General features: G+C 52.8%; 2 protein-coding genes across 2 annotated transcripts in view; both read right to left on the reverse strand.

The window, feature by feature from the left end:
- The window catches only part of LOC311202930 (butyrophilin subfamily 1 member A1-like), a gene marked incomplete at both ends in the record, with an annotated part of 517,675 nt that overhangs the window by 71,395 nt on the left and 429,466 nt on the right, over positions 1-16,814 (reverse strand). The gene's annotated exons all lie outside the window — the stretch shown is intronic.
- Positions 1-16,814, reverse strand: part of LOC311202788 (class I histocompatibility antigen, F10 alpha chain-like) — a gene marked incomplete at its 5' end in the record, with an annotated part of 115,865 nt that overhangs the window by 2,883 nt on the left and 96,168 nt on the right. The gene's annotated exons all lie outside the window — the stretch shown is intronic.

Genomic DNA, 16,814 nt, shown 5'->3' on the forward strand with positions numbered 1-16,814 from the left:
TGGGTTTGTGGGTGAAACAGATGGGACAAGGATAAAAACTTCCCAGGGAGCGTGGACACCCCCAGGGCTTGGGCTAGCTGTCCCTTGTCCCTGCTGTCCCTCATGCACTGGGTCACTTGTGTCTGCCATCACCTGTGCCCAGCATACCTTGGACCTGGCAGCGCTCCTGCCTGGCACTGCTTGTACTGCATCTCCTGCACAGGTCCATCAGCTTACCAGTCCAAACCAGCAAAAACACCTTCCAGAAGGATCTGGACTATCTTCTGCCCTGTCTCAGAGAATTCCTCTGCTCTCCTGCCCCATACGATGATGTCATCAGCGTCCTGCAGGTGCTCTGGGGCTTCACCCCTTCCAGCACAGTCGGGATCAACCCAGGGCAGATGGTGGGGCTGTTTCCACCCTTGGGGCAGTTGATTCCAGGTGAATCAACCCTCCCAGGGACAGCAAACTGTGCCCTGCTCTCTGCTGCCAAAGGCATCCAGAAAAAAGCAGTAGTGATGTCAACTGGGGCGTCCCACTGTGCTGCCTCTGACTCCAGTTCCTGCTGGAGCTCCAGCATGTCCAGCACAGCAGCGCTCGTGGGCAGGGTGACTCCATCCAGCCCACGACAGCCTGCTGTCAGCCTCCACTCTCCCCTGGACTTCACACTGTTCTTAACAGAGGAAGCTCTCCGTGCCCGCACACATCAAGGATCTAAGTCCAAGCCAGTGCAGAACACCCAGTGCCCACCTGAGCAGGGGGTACCCAGGCTGGGTCTCACTTCGCTGGTACCCAGGGACGAGCACCTAGAGCCCAGGGGGACAGGAGGGCAGGGCTGCTGCCCATCCATCCCAGAGCTGGCTCGGTGGGCACAGCTCTGGCAGCGCTCGGCAGGGCCCCAGCCCCGGGACATGGGGAAAGCTGGGAACTCCGAGCGGGTCGGTGCGGTGTGATACGAGGAGGACACGGGCACAGCCCGGTGCCTGGATACTCCCCGCTGCTGGTGCAGGGGCTGAGCCCACCCCAGGGTCAGACTGTTCACCCCAGGGGGGCTGGGGGCAGCCGGGCAAAGGACGCTGCCCAGAAGGGCTCCCAACTCCCACTGACTGAGACACAGCGGGAAGCCGGGAGTCACAAGCAGCAGCTCCCAGTGGGCAGCAGGGAAAAGGAGGAGGGGACACGGGGATTGCTGAGGGCTCGTGGAACCAAAACCTAGATAAACACACCCCAAAGCCTTCTTCACGCACATCCCCACCGTTGCTCACATCTGCAACGTTCACCACACCCAAACCAGCAACACTGACCTCCCCAAAACCTTCTGCAGAGACTGACAGACCTCATCTCCCATCGGTGAGTGCTTATGTGCTCTTTGAGTCATCAAGTATAAATCTTACGAGCTCTGAGTGGATGGTGTAGTACTGACATCCTGACCAACACCCTGAACCAGTGGGTCGTTAATGTCTGTTAGAGCCAGAGAGGTTTCAGGTGGGGGGTTTGTTGTTGGTTTTTTTCTTTTTTTCTTTTTCCTGTCTCACTGTCCTGCCCTGTTGTGTGAGGTTCTGTGACAGCTGCTCTCCCGTTTTCAGCAGGGTTAGAGTTAATGTTAATCTTGCAGTGAGTGTAGGGCTGTGTTAGGGATTTAAGGTGATGGAACCATCCTACTGGTTTAGTTGTTGCTAAGCAGTCAAGTACATTTCAGCTTCTCATCTTGCCCTGTCTCTGAGATGGAGGAGGCAGTCAATAAGTTGGGAGCACAGCTCCTCCTGGCACTCCGACTGCTGGTGATGTGCTGGATGTTCAAAGCCCTCATGATCCCCATGGCAGTCAAGACCCCCAGAACCAGAGGGGGTCCCACACCCTGGGTTCATTGTGTCTGTCTCACAGCTTTACATGGTGCCCCAAGTGCTGTGGGCCCTGGGCAGGGTGGGGGCAGCTCTTGTTTCAGTGCCCGTTTCCCCAGGCCTCACACAGGGCTGGAGTGGGGGGTGCTGCCAGGGGGCCTTGCCCCACTGAAGGCCCAGGGCTGCAGCAGCCCCTCAGCCCCATTTCACTGAGGGGGCTCACACACTGCAGAGCACAGTCAGCTGTGACCTCCTGGAGGACAACAGCACCAGGGGGTATTGGCAAAACCCCTACGATGGGAGGGACTTCATTGCCTTCGACATGGACAGGATGACGTTCACTGTGGCAGATGCAGCAGCACAAATCACCAAGAGGAAGTGGGAGGCAGACAGGACTGTCACTGAGCACATGAAGCACTACCTGGAGACCACCTGCCCTGAGTGGCTGAGCAAATACATGAGCTACGGGCAGGCTGTGCTGGAGAGGAAAGCTGAGAGGATCCTGACCTGGCACTGCTGTGCTTACAGCTTCTTCTCACAGCCCATCACCACCAGCTGGCTGAAGGACAGGAGAAAGTCTCCCTCACGAACCCCCAGGTGCTGCCCAAACACAGCCACTGCCTCCCCATCCTGACCCTCTGCGCTGGGGCTGCAGCCCCACCAGTGCCCGTTTCCATGGGATTGAGCTTGGCCATGACCCTGCTGGTGCTTCCCAAGGATGGGAGGTCTAGGAGGAAGATGTCCCATCTCCTGCCCTGCGGGGCAGATCCTGGCCCCAGCATGGTGAAACCTGTTGAGCTCTGAGCTCTGCCCCTGATACTCTGGCTACTCCTGTCCCCAGCAGATGTGGTGTCCCTGGATCCCCAGGGCTCCTTAAAAGCCACAGATCTGGTCGTGCTGGAGAGGAGGAAGGGGAAGATAGAGAAGGGCAATGGGGGTCACAGGTGCCCCAGTTGGGACAGCAAAGAAGGGCTCTCCATGCCAAAGAGGCTCTAATATCTCCCAAACCCCCAGCACGAGCACCCTGACACTGGAAAAAAACGGTCCTTGAGGACAGGATGGGACCACACAGCTCCCCAGTGCAGCCCCTGCTCTGCCCCACTGCCCCTCCCCAGGAGTTATTGCAAATCCGTTACTGACTCTACAGGGCAGGAAATACAAATCTCCTGTGGAAAGGGAAGTTGCTCACTAGGTGCTCAGGAGCTGCCGGATGCACCAGGCTGCTTTAAAACCCCATCCTCTGCTGGCTTTGAGGTGCAGATTTACATCTGTGGGCAGGATTTGAGGCCCCACTGCCAGGCAAGGAGATGAAATTCTGCATCCTCCTGCCAAAGCCCAGAGGCAGAAAATACAGCTGCAGTACCTGGGTGCAGGTGCTGGAGGTGGCTTTTCCCAGAGCTGCACCTCTCCCAGCAGCCTGTGCTGGGGAACAGCAGGTCAGGGCATCCCCACTGTGAGCTCTGCCAACGGTGGGGTGCAGAACTCCAGGGCACCAGGACCGGTGATTTTCACCACAGCCAGCAAATCCCACCTTCCCCAAACTCCCCCTTGCCCCTCACACAGCCACCAGCCCCACCGCCCTGTAGTGCCCACCCTGGGATCCCTTTTGGACCCATGCCACCCCATGGGTCAAATACCCGGGATGTGACATGTCTGCTCATGGTTGTCCTGCCATCCAGGAGAAGGGAAGCACCCCACAGTGATGCAGGAGCCACTCAGGCTGGGGCATATCTCTGCGCCCATCCCCACCATCCTACAAGCCTAATGGGCCTTTGATGGTGGGATCCATGGGAATTCAGACACATCACAGCCCTCCCCATGCACAGGAACACCCCAAGGTCAGCCCACCTTCAGCCATGTCCCCTCCAGCTGCATGACCAGATTGCCCCAATCTGTCCAGCCCCCAGTTCAACCAGTTCTCCAGCTTCTGGTTGGGGTGCAGGTGACTCCCCAGCACTCCAGGCAAGGAGCTGAAATTCTGCTGTTCTCATTGCCCTGTGAACCCTAAGGTTGCTTTTGGACCCATGCCACCCCATGGGGAAGATGCCCAGGATGTGATATATCTGCTCATGGTTGTCCTGCCATCCTGGAGAAGGGAAGCACCCCACAGTGTTGCAGGAGCCACCCAGGCTGGGGTATATTTCTGCACCCAACCCCACTTTCCTACAACACCAGTGGGGCTTTGATGGTGGGTTGCATGGGAATTCAGACCCACTGCATCTCTCCCTACGCACATGAACACCCTGAGACCACCCCACCTTCAAGCATGTCCCCTCCAGCTCCATGAATGGCATGGTCCATGCTCTCCAGCCCCAGGTCCACCAAGTTCTCCAGCTGCTGGTTGGGGTGCAGGTGACTCCCCAGCATCCACATCCCCTATGTTCATGTTCAGGAGCATTGTACCTGCTCCAGACATTGTCAGATCCAGCTAGAGATGGAGGTGGGGTGGGGAGCCACTGGGGACTCCCACATCACTCTCCATCTTTCCCCACCTTGAGCAATCAAATCATCATCCTGCAATCCTGGAAACTCAGTTCTACTTTATTGCACCTCATTTAAAGTGAGGACCAGTTGAGTGATTGTGGGTGAGAATCAAGGGGCAGGCTAGTGTGAGTGACACTGTTGTTGGTGTTTACTACAGGCCCCCTGATCAGGAGGAGAGAGTTGACAATGCCTTCTACAAGCAGATAGGAGTCACCTCATGATCCCAGGTGCTGGTCCTTATGGGGAACTTCAATTACCCAGGTATTAGTTGTGTGAGCAACAGGGTATGTGTGGTCCAGACAGGTTCTGCAGTGTGTGGAAGACAACTTTCTGATACAGATGGTGGAGGAGCTGACAAGGGGGGGTAGGTACTGGATCTTGTTCTAACCAACGAGGATGGGCTCATTAGGGAATTAAAGATCAGGGGCAGCTTGGGACAAAGCGACCATGAGATGGTGGAGTTCAAGATCCTGAGTGGAAGAAGCAAGCCAAAACACAGGATAGCTACCCTGAACTTCAGAAGAGCAAACTTTGATCTCTTCTGCAACCTAATAGAAGCCATCCCGTGGGCTACACTGTTAGAAGGTAAGGGAGCCTGTGAGAGCTGGTCAGCATTTAAACAGCGCTTCTTCCAAGCACAGGACCGGTGCATCCCAAAATTATAGAAACTTGTCTTTTGAGAGTCAGATGTTTTGTTTTGGGGGGAAGCCTGGTACATTGAGCAGCTTGTGCATGTCCAGTGAGTGACGTCCCTGTGTCCCACACCCTGGGTTCCCCTTCAGTCCTGTCCTGCAGTGCTCCCCTGAAAAGTTTCTCACTTGCACCAGGGCTGGCTGGGGTGGAGGTTGTTTTCTGGAGTAGGCTCCCACTCCAGGGAAAACTCCTTCTTCAAGTCATCCTGCTTCAGTTTCTCCAGGGTCTTTGGAACATTGGAGGGCAAAGCAATGCGAGTGGCATGGAACGTGCACTGCTCATGCCAACCTTCACCCTTGTCTGCAACACCTAAATCACTTAACATGCAGTCTCTGTGTCTCTCTATCCTTCTCTGTTGCCAAGCTGAATTCAGAGTGGTGGGAACAGGCCACCATCTCCATCTCACCATGGGGCAGGATGTCACGCTGCCTTGTCAGTTGTCCCATCGTGGATCCTTGGAGCTTGGACACGAAACGGTGCACCACTGCCGAGATGGGGAGCTCCTGTCCAGGGAGCAGTTGGAAAAGCATGTTGGGATGACAGAGTTGGTCAGACATAGTCTCTGCATGTCTGGAGAGAAGTCTGGACTTGTGAATCTCTGATGATGGTCAGTATATCTGCACAGTGAAATATGGTGCCTTTTATGGAGAAAGTAGTGTATTTGGATGTGGCAGGTTTGTGGTTGGTGTGGTGTTGCCAGGGAGTGGTTCTGGTATCCCTGGACTTTTGTGTCCCTCCCAGACCTCTGTCCTCTCCCTTTGTGCCACAGGACACACTACATATTTTCTGGAAGCATTAGGGCTTCTTGAACAAAGATGGGTTGTTGCAGATGCTGCCTTGAGATGCTGAATCTCAGTAGATCAGTCTTGCTGTGCCAGGGTGTTTGGAGGGAGATCTGGCGCTGTTGGGCATCAATGCTCTGTGTTTCTGCACAAGTTGGGGTGGGTTTCCTAGCCAGTCCTGCAGCCCTGTTGGGACCTATGGTGGTTCTGCTATCAGATGTGTTCATCGCCTTTGAGCTGAGGGCATACCTACCTGACTGTTGTGGTTTCCATGGCAAGGTGTTAGGGGTGGGGATGGGGACTGTAGGAGTTGACTTCTGCAAGAAACTCCTAGAAGCTTCCCCCAGGTCCCACAGAGCCAGTACCAGCCAGCTCAAGGACAGACCCACTGCTGACCAATGTCAAGCCAATCAGTGATAGTGGTAGTGCCTCTGTGATAACATATTTAAGAAGGATGCTGTGACCCAGTGCAGTGCCCACACTGGAGCCAGCTTGATGTTTGGTGACAGCAATGGCTGAACATACTCCTGGACTGCCAGACAGACAGGGTATCATGGCTATTCCTGTCCTGCAGTACTGCACAGGCTGGAACTCCAGCATCACCTTGAGTCAAAGGAATTGTGCTCTATGGATGAGTCCCCAGAATAACAGGACATCTCAAAGTGTCCATGGCCAGGAATAAGTGCCCCACAGAGCCTCTGACCTTCTGCAGCAGAAGAGGAAACTCCTGAAGGCCACAGTGTTCCCTTCTCCCCAAGACCTCTGTGCTTCTTTTCCCTTACTGCTTCTCCTTTATTTTTCTTTGGCCTCCTGCTTTTTTCCTAAATTGTCCTGAACCCCCAAATGTCCTAAAACCACCAATGTGAAAGAGATGGACTCAGTGGAACTGGCTCAGGTGGACAATTTGCCAGAGTCTGGTCAGGGCTGTGCTCATTGCCTCAGCAACAATGGTCACACATGAGAACATCAGCCCATTTTGTGAAGGAAACATCTTCTAAAAGTGCTGAAACTCTCCTGGTGCTATTCTCCAGCACAAACTGCTGTGAGAAGCACAGGGTGACTCACATGCCACCTACAGACAGTACATCTGCAACTGACACTGGCTTGTTGGTCGTTCAGGTTTTAGTCAGCCTGGTGCATCCGGCAGCTCGTGGCCACAGGGGGTTTCGAATTTTACTTTCATTTAGGGCCAGTAACGGATTTGCAATAAATCCTGGTGAGGAACAGTGGGACAGAGTAGTGGGCTGCACCAGGGACCCATGCATGGTCCTGCCCTGACATTGAGCACTGATTTCTTCCACCATTGGGGTGCTCATGCAGGGGGCTTGGGGACTTCAGAGCCACTTGGGGGGGCAGATGCAACCCTTCTTTGCCATCCCCTCTTGGGCAGGTGTAACCCCCATCGCCCACCTTTGCACATTAAATAGAACGCGTTCCAGGGCCTCAATGTCTTTCCTGTAGTGAGGGGCCCAAAACTGAACACAGTACTCGAGATGCGGCCTCACAAGTGCTGAGTACAGGGGGACAATTACCTCCCTGTTCCTACTAGTAACACTATTTTTGATGCAAGCCAGGATGCCGTTGGCCTTCTTGGCCACCCGCGCACACTGTCGGCTCATGTTCAGCCGGGCATCAATCAGTACCCCCAGGTCCATTTCCTCCACACAGTCCTCCAGCCACTCCACCCCAAGCCTATAGCGCTGCCTGGGGTTGTTGTGGCCAAAGTGCAGGACTCGGCATTTGCTCTTGTTGAACCTCATGCCATTGGCTTCAGCCCAGCTCTCCAGCCTGTCCAGATCCCTCTGTAGGGCCTCGCTACCCCCAGGCAGATCCACACTCCCAGCCAATTTAGCGTCATCTGCAAACTTACTGAGGGTGCACTCAATGCCCTCATCTAGGTCATCAATAAAGATATTGAAGAGGACAGGCCCCAGCACCGACCCCTGGGGAACACCACTCGTGACCGGTCGCCAGCTGGATTTAACTCCATTTACTACCACTCTCTGAGCCCGGCCCTCCAGCCAGCTCCTTACCCAGCCGAGGGTGTACCCATCCAAGCCACGGGCTGCCAGCTTCTGCAGGAGAATACCGTGGGAGACAGTGTCAAAGGCTTTGCTGAAGTCTAGGTAGACCACATCAACAGCCTTTCCCTCATCCAGCAGATGGGTCACTTGATCATAGAAGGAGATCAGGTTGGTCAAACAGGACCTGCCCTTCATGAACCCATGCTGGCTAGGCCTAATCCCCCGGCCATCCCGCACATGCCGCATGATCTCCCTCAAGACTATCTGTTCCATAACCTTCCCTGGAACTGAGGTCAGGCTAACAGGCCTGTAGTTCCCCAGATCCTCCTTACAACCTTTCTTGTAAATGGGAGTCACATTGGCGAGCCTCCAGTCTTCTGGGACCTCACCAGTCAACAAGGAGAGCTGATAGATAATGGAAAGCGGCTCGGCTACCACCTCTGCCAGTTCCCTCAGCACTCTCGGGTGGATCTCATCCGGCCCCATGGACTTGTGGCAGTCCAGTTGGAGTAGGAAGTCTCTGACCGTTTCTTCCAGAATCACAGGGGAGTTAGCATGCTCCCCAGCTGAGACTACCAGGTCAGAGAGAGGAGTACCCTGAGCATAACTGGTCTGACCTTTAAAGACAGACGTAAAGAAGGCATTCAGAACCTCCGCCTTTTCCTTATCCTCAGTGATCACATTCCCAGCCTCATCCAGTAAAGAGTGGATATTCTCCTTTATCCTCCTCTTACTGTTAATGTACTTATAAAAGAGTTTGTTATTCCTTTTCACCCCAGCGGCCAGGTTAAATTCAAGCTGGGCTTTTGCCTTTCTGATTTCACCTCTACACATCCTGACAACTTCCTTGAATTCATTCTCAGTTGCCCGTCCCTCCTTCCACAGGCGGTAGATTCTCTTTTTCTCCCAGAGCCTCAAGAATAACTCCCTATTCATCCACGCCGGTCTTCTTCCCCACCGGCTCATTTTGCGGCTCAGGGGGACCGCCTGCTCCTGCGCCCTTAAGACTTCCTTCTTGAAGAGCAACCAGCTCTCTTGTACCCCTTTGTTCGCTAAGACTAAATGCCAAGGGACTCCCCCTACCAGTCTCTTGAACAAATCAAAGTCCGCCCTCCGGAAGTCCAAGGTAGCAGTTTTACTATTCCCCCTCCAAGCTCCACCATGAATTGAGAAATGTATCATTTCATGGTCACTCTGTCCAAGGCAGCCCCCAACCTTCACATCTCCTACCAGACCTTCCCTGTTCATGAACAGCAGGTCTAGCGGGGCAGTTCCTCTTGTGGGCTCTCTGACCAGCTGCATCAGGAAGGCATCCTCTATGCACTCCAAAAACCTCCTAGACTGCTTCTTCTGTGCTGTGCTGTACTCCCAGCATATGTCAGGGAAGTTGAAGTCCCCCATGAGGACAAGGGCTGATGACCGTGCAGCTCGTGCCAGCTGCTTGTAGAACACCTCATCTGTCTCTTCATCCTGGTTTGGCGGTCTATAACAGACGCCCACCAGGATGTCTGCCTTGTCAGCCCTTCCTCTGATCTTTACCCATAGGGATTCAATGTTATCATCCCCAGTCACAATCTCAGTAGCAGGAAAGGATTCCCTAACGTATAGAGCCACACCACCACCCCTCCTTCCTTGCCTGTCTCTCTTGAAGAGTTTGTAGCCATCCATTGCAGCACTCCAGTCATGAGAGCAATCCCACCATGTTTCTGTTATGGCAACCAGGTCATAGTTTGCCTGCCGCACTATGGCTTCCAACTCTTCTTGCTTGTTGCCCGTGCTGCGTGCATTAGTGTAGACGCACCTCAGCTGAGCCCCTTGCCTCTCTCCTAATCCCAATACCACTTCCCCAGGCCGATCTCTAGCAGACCTGGCTTTATCCCCTTCCCCCTTACTATCTAGTTTAAAGCCCTTTCTACAAGTCCTGCCAGCTCCTGGACAGTTAAGAAACTGTGCCTCTTATAGAGAAGCTTTGGAGCATCTGGTGGTGTCAGGTTTGTGGCTGATGTTGTTTCCAGGGGTTGGTCCGCCTGTCCTTAGGGTTCTCTGTCCTTCCCATACATTTGTCCTGTCCCTCTTTGCCACTGGAGACCAGGCACATTTCCTGGAAGCCTCAGGGCTTCTTGAACAAAGACTGATCAGTGCAGTAACTGCTTTCAGGCACTGAAGCTCCACAGCTTGGGACTTGCCCCTCTAATCCACTCTCGTGAGACCCCACCTCAAGTACTGTGTCCAGTTCTGGAGTCCCCAACATAAGAAAGACATGGATCTGATGGAATGGGTCCAGAGGAGGGCTGTGGAGTGCTGAAAGCACGGACTCCGATTGTGGTGGATTGAAGACAACTTTAATAACAACTGAGCAAACTTTTATACCCTCTTGGTGAGGAAGCAGCCTGGAGTCAGGTTTCAGGACTTTTCATGAATACTAGAACCACAGCATTCCTATACAAAAGGTTGTCCCAGGGCCATCTTTCCCTCTGTACCTTCCTTAACATGACAAAGCACACCGTGCCACCTCCCTGCTAAAGGATGAACAAATTTACATCTCTACATGACCCTCTTTCCTGCTTTTTCTCTTGCTTTTGCAGCTTGCCTCCAACAAGCAGAACTGTTCCTTTTCCAGGGCTGCTTTTCCACTTCCCACATTTCCCCCTTCTGTATTTGCATTAAAAGAACTTGTTTCAAAGCCCCATCTATTAAACCTTGTATACATCTTAACAAACACACATTGCAATGAAAAAAACCCCAAACATTCTAATCCTATCTGCAACAATTCACGAAGCCACCAGACATCCCTGCAAAAAAACCCTCCAGCACTTTGTCAATACTTAGGTGAATTGACTCTTAATGCACACAATAGAGTCCATCAAAACCTTGACAACTGTGACATTGGTGCAGTCACCATCATGCAGGTGATAACGGTAGTTGAGACACAGAAGGCTCCATCCATCCTGTTGGCACCCATCTTGGACCGGAACCTGTGGAAACACAGGTGTACCCTCTTCCCCATGTAATTAGAGGGAATGGTCCTTCCCTCTGTTTTGTTTGAAGAATTTTTATCATCATTAAAGCTTTATTATTAATTTCAAGATGGGTTTGCAACTTAAAATGATGCTGTATAGGAGGCCCATCTTCCATTCATCAGTAAACACAGTGTTAGGGAGTAACAGCCAATTGTGAGGTAGGCAATAGTGAAAGCGAGTTTAAAGATTGTATTATTTTGTGTCTTGGAAAATGAATACTGATCTGTCCTGTATAACCAGCCAACACACAGTGAAAAACAAAAGACTGGTGAGTTAAAAAGGTCAATTATTCTGTGTCAAGGGGTAAATAAATTGTATCTGGCTCTGTACCATGTGAAGCCAACAAACGCTCCCTCCCCTTCTGAATGACCATGGCTCTCATTTCAATGGCCGTGGTAACTGTCTTTCCAAAATTATGGCGTAGGAAAATCCATTCTAAAACAATTAACGATTTTGTATTCTATGGGAGAGTGAGGAATGCCGTGACATGTTTTTCTCCCCATTGCTGTAAGAAACTATGTGGTTTATGTGCTATACAATCTGGGCCACCTGGGAAGTGGTTGAGTCACCTTGCCTGGATGTGTTTAAAAAAAGGGTAGGTGAGGCACTGAGGGATCTGGTTTAGCTTAGGATGGGATTGGTTGGACTTGATGATCTCAAAGGTCTTTTTCAACCTTGTGATTCTGTGATCATCTGGTTTGATAGTTTGTGGAACTCCCAATTAATAATGCAGCCATTCTGTGACCCAAAGTCCCGCTCTTTCTGCTGAGGGGCCCAGCCCACCCCGGCGCTACGGGCAGTGCCGGCACACAAGCTGTGGCAGCTCCCTGAGGCAGCCGCTCCGGGGGTGGCTGCTTGTCACAGCACGTCCCCGGCCTGTGCACCACACAGGGTTTCCCGCCAAAGGCAGTGGCGGGCCATGTCTGTCAAATTTGGATTGACACTGATGTGCCCAATGCCGCCCTTTGTGGCAGCGCGGGCACACACCCAGCCCTCCACCTTGATCTACATTTGTCTTCGGGCAGTTTGTTCGGGAATGCCCGCGCTGAGCACAGGAATAACATGGCTGCACCCTGACTGACGCTGCCGCACACGCCTTGGCACGCAAAGACAGCTCGTGCTGCCTGGCGCTGACCCAGCGCCTCATATTCTGCAGCCTGAGAGCTAGCAAGCTGACTCATTTTTGATTTCCACACAGTGTGTTGCAGATCAGTCATAATAAGCCAAAACGTGGTCTTAAATTCATGTGGGGTAAAAACAGAACTCTCACACAGCAACTGTATTGGATGGGTAGTATATGGAGCGCCAAGTTCATGATCAGTGGACATGGTGCTGTGGCCTGAGGTCGCAGAATCACAGCATCACAAGGTTCAAAAAGACCTTTTAAGATCATCAAGTCCAACCAATCCCATCCTATGCTAAACCATATGCCTAAGTACCTCATCTACATGTTTTTTAAACACATCCAGGGAAGGTGACTCTGCCCCCTCCCTGGGCAGCCTGTTCTAACTCTTTCAGTAAAAAATTTTTTTCTAATGTCCAATCTAAACCTCCCCTGATGCAGCTTGAGGCTATTTGCCCTTGTCCCATCTCCTGTCACCTGGCTGAAGAGACCATCGCCCACCTCTCTGCAACCTCCCTTCAAGTAGTTGTAGGTGGTGATAAGGTCTCCCCTCAGCCTCCTCTTCTCCAAGCTAAACAGCCCCAGCTCCCTCCGCTGTTCCTCATATGATTTGCCCTCCAGCCCCTTCCCCAGCCTGGTTGCCCTTCTTTGGACTCGCTCCAGGACCTCAATGTCCTTCTTATGGTGAGGAGCCCAGAACTGGATGCAGTACTCAAGGTGTGGCCTCACCATTGCCCAGTACAGGGGCACAATTACTTCCCTAGACCTACTGGCCACTCTGGCTCTGACACAAGCCAGGATGCCATTGGCTTTCTGGCCACCCGGGCACACTGCTGGCTCTGGTTCAGTCTGCAGTCAACCAACACCCCCAGGTCCTTCTCTGCCTGACAGCTCTCCAGCCAGTCTCACCCAAGCCTGTGGCGCTGCATGGGGTTGTTATGTCCCATGTGCAGCACTCTACACTTGGCCATGTTAAACTTCATCCCCTTTGTCTCAGCCCATGGGTCCAGTCTGTTCAGGTCCCTCTGATGAGCCTCCCTACCCTCAGGCAGATCAACACTTCCTCCCAGCTTAGTGCCATCTGCAAACTGACTGAGGGATCATCCAATCCCTTCATCCAGGTCATTGATCAAGATGTTGAACAGAACTGGACCCAGGACTGAGCCCTGGGGGATGCCACTCGTGACCGGCCTCCAGCTGGATTTGGTTCCATTCACCACCACCCTTTGGGCCCGGCCAACCAGACGGTTTTTAACCCAGCTGAGGGTCCACCTGTCCAGGCCAGTGGCAGCCAGTTTCTCAGTCAGAATGCTGTGAGAAGCCATGTCAAAGGCTTTCCTGAAGTCCAGGTAGACACATCCACAGCCTTCCCCTTGTCCATGAAGCGGGTCACCTTGTCATAGAAGGTGATCAGGTTAGTTTGACAGGATCTACTTTTTGTAAACCCATGTTGACTGAGCCTGATCCCCTGGCCATCATGCATGTGCTGCATGATAGCTCCCAAGATGACCCTCTCCATGATCTTCCCTGGGACTGAGGTCAGGCTGACAGGCCTGGAGTTCCCTGGATCCTCCTTCCGGCCGTTCTTATATATGGGGGTAACATCTGCCAGCATCCAGTCGAGTGGAACTTCCCCAGTCTGCCAGGATTTCTGGTAGATGATGGAAAGGGGTTTGGCAAGCACATCTGCCAGATCTCTCAGCACCTCAGGTGGATCCCATCATTGATTTGTAGGTGTCTAATTGGCCAAGTAGGTCACTAATCTTGGATCATGGGAGCTTTGTTCTGCTCTCCCTCCCTGTCAGCCAGTTCCTGTGGATGAATACTCAGGGAATATCCAACTTTACTATTTTAGACTGAGGTAAAGAAGGAATTAAGGACCTCAGCCTTGTCCTCATCCTTTGTCACTAATGTTCCCCCTGCATCCAATAATGGCTGGAGATTCTCCTTGACCCGCCTTTTACTGTTAATGTACCTACAGAAAGACTTTTTATTATCTTATACAGAAATGGCCAGTCTGAGTTCCAGTTCAGCTTTAGCCCTTCTGACTTTCTCCCTACATGATCTCACTGAATTCCTATAGTCATCCCAAGACACCGGCCCCTTCTTCCAAAGCTCTTATATTTCCCTCTTTTTCCTAATAACTTCCTGGACCTCTCTACTCAGCCAAGATGCCTTCCTTCCTTGTCAACTTCTCTTCCGACAGACTGGGACAGCCTGTTCTTATGCCACCAAGATTTCCTTCTTGAGGAGCATCCAGCCCTCTTGGGCTCCTCTGCCCTCAAGGGCAGATTCCCATGGAATCTTAGCAAGCAGCTTTCTGAAAAGTTCAGTGTCAGCCCTATGGAAGTCTAAGGTGGCTGTTTTGCTGTCTCCCTTCCTTACTTCTCCTAGTACAGACTTCTCCTAGTACTAACTAGGAGAACTAAGTCATTCCTCTGGAAAGCAAAATCCAAAAGCAACGAGTGATCAGAGGGAACAACCACTCACCCCATGGCTGATCCTGCTGGAGCAGCCAGAAATCAGGGTTATTCCCTGTGATAGATGAGCCTTTGTTCAGTAAACCACATGTACCTTGAAACAGGTCGTAACGTTCTGATTTTGTAAGAATGATTGTGTAATGTATATTGTTAGTTGCTAACGAAGCATAGAACTGAGTTATAGGTAACTTAGAAGTGGAAACCATAGAAATTAAGTAGCCAGTGAATGAGCTTGCTGTTAAAGATGACCAAATATAGGAGAGGGGTCAACTAACGGACAAGTGAGGAAGAGGAGCAACTTCATCCCATCGACCACTAGAAGGTAGAAGACGACCCCCTAACAACAACTGGCACATGTGCAGAAGAAGCCTCAGTGAAACAATTGGGACCCGGAACTAAAGGACTATAAAAACCTGAATTCGGACAGGGACGGTGCGTGCCGTTGGTAGAGCTGAGACGCTCTGGCCGCCCAGCGCTGTTTGCTTGATTGCCGCCTGCTAAATTAATAAAATGAAGTTTGTAACTGAATTAACTGGTTTCCGACTGGTGACTGGGAAACCCACAATCACACAGGGACCCACAGTGTGGCAGGAGGATCTGACTGGTGGAGGAATGTTGGGGCACCAAGATATGTCCAGGAGGGGGTCCTGCTTCCCAGGAAGGGAAGACCGAAGGGTCCCTGCTGTCAGTGATGGGCGAGGTCTCACAGAGAAGCAGATCAGGGGGTGAGGGTTGGAGGGGAAGAAGGCAAAGCCAGGCCGGGGGTGGGCGGGATGGGGGGAGCATTCCGAGGGGGCACTTGGTGTCCCGTGGGATGGACCGAGGGCTCCTTTCTACCAGGGGAATTTCCTGGGGTCCAGGGCAGGAGAGCCCGGGGTGGAAGAAGGTCAAGAGGAATGGAGCACTAGCGTCAGGAAAGGGGATCCGGGGAGGTCCCTGTGCCGAGGCAAAAGGCTCCCGGTCCCCACCCACACTCACCACACACCGTCCCGACGAGGAGCACCAGCAGCAGCAGCCCCAGCTCCCTGGCCAGCCACATGCTTCTGCTCCGGTGCTTCGACAGCAGGAGTCAAATGACTCGACTCCCGCGCGGTATAAATTGCTGGAAGTCCCACCCCGGGCCCTGCGATTGGCTGCGCCACCACCCGGGCACCGTAATTGGCTTCACCACCACCTGTCTGCCAATAGTAGCTTGAGCCATATCTGATGTCACCAGGCGCCGGGCAGATCCCGTCTCTGCAGGTTGGCAGAGGCAAAAGTGAAAGCTGCTCATCGGGACCGTTTTGAGTCCTTGAAATTCCCTCCCAGGAGGTCGTTCAGGCCGGGACACACGGATCCTCTGGGCCAATTGCAATGGGAAGCGTTTCCCAGTCATTCCCAGTTAGACTCCCAGCACTCATGGGCAGCGTGACCCCATCCAGCCCATGACAGTCAGCTGCCAGCCTCCACTCTCCACTGCAGACACAAGAGAAACTCTTGGAGAGGTGAGAGAAGCCAGCCCTCAGGAAGGGAAGCCATTCTTCTCTGCGGTGAGGGGACCAAACGCGAATGCAGCACTCAAGGTGGGGCCTCACCAGTGCCGAGCACAGGGGGACAGTGACCTCCCCAGTCCTACTCACCGCACTGTTCTTAACTCAGGCCAGGATGCCTCTGGCCTTCTCCATGCCCTGGGCACACTGCTGGCTCATGTCCCACCAGCTGTCAGTCAGTGGCCAAAGGTCCTTCTCAGCCAGGCAGCTTTCCAGCTGCTCTGCCCAAACCTGTAGCACGGCTTGGGAATTATGACCCAAATGCAAGTGCAGACACTTGGCTGTGCTGAACCTCAGCTGCTGCCCATCCATCCCAGAGCTGGCTCGGTGGGCACAGCTCCTGCAGCACTCGGCAGGGCCCCAGCCACGGGACACGGGGAAAGCTGGGAACTCTGAGCAGGTCGGTGCGGTGTGATACGAGGAGGACACGGGCACAGCCCAGTGCCTGGATACTCCCTGCTGCTGGCGCATGGGCTGAGCCCACCCCAGGGTCAGACTGACTCGCAGAAACAAACTTCACTGATGGGGGGTATATAAGGGAACATAAGAAATCTCATTTATAATAACTAACACATAAATAAGAGTAAATTCAATTACTAATTACTGCAAGATGCTTGGGGGGAAAGCCAATAAGGGGAACAAAGTAAATGAGAGCAAGGTTGTGACTCCTGACCCAAGCATCCCAAGGAATGTAGCACCTATGACTGATAAGGAGGAAGCATCCCAAGGAATGTAGCGCCTGTGACTGATAAGGAGGATAATCCTGCCCAGCTGAAGGATCACAACTCTGCATGTGCCAGGGGAGAAGGTGAAAGGTCCAACCTGATGAAGACTCTGAGCCTTCAACCTGAGACCCCCA

Source organism: Gallinula chloropus (genome assembly GCF_964237585.1).
Source record: "Gallinula chloropus genome assembly, chromosome: 32".
NCBI classification, from domain to species: domain Eukaryota; kingdom Metazoa; phylum Chordata; class Aves; order Gruiformes; family Rallidae; genus Gallinula; species Gallinula chloropus.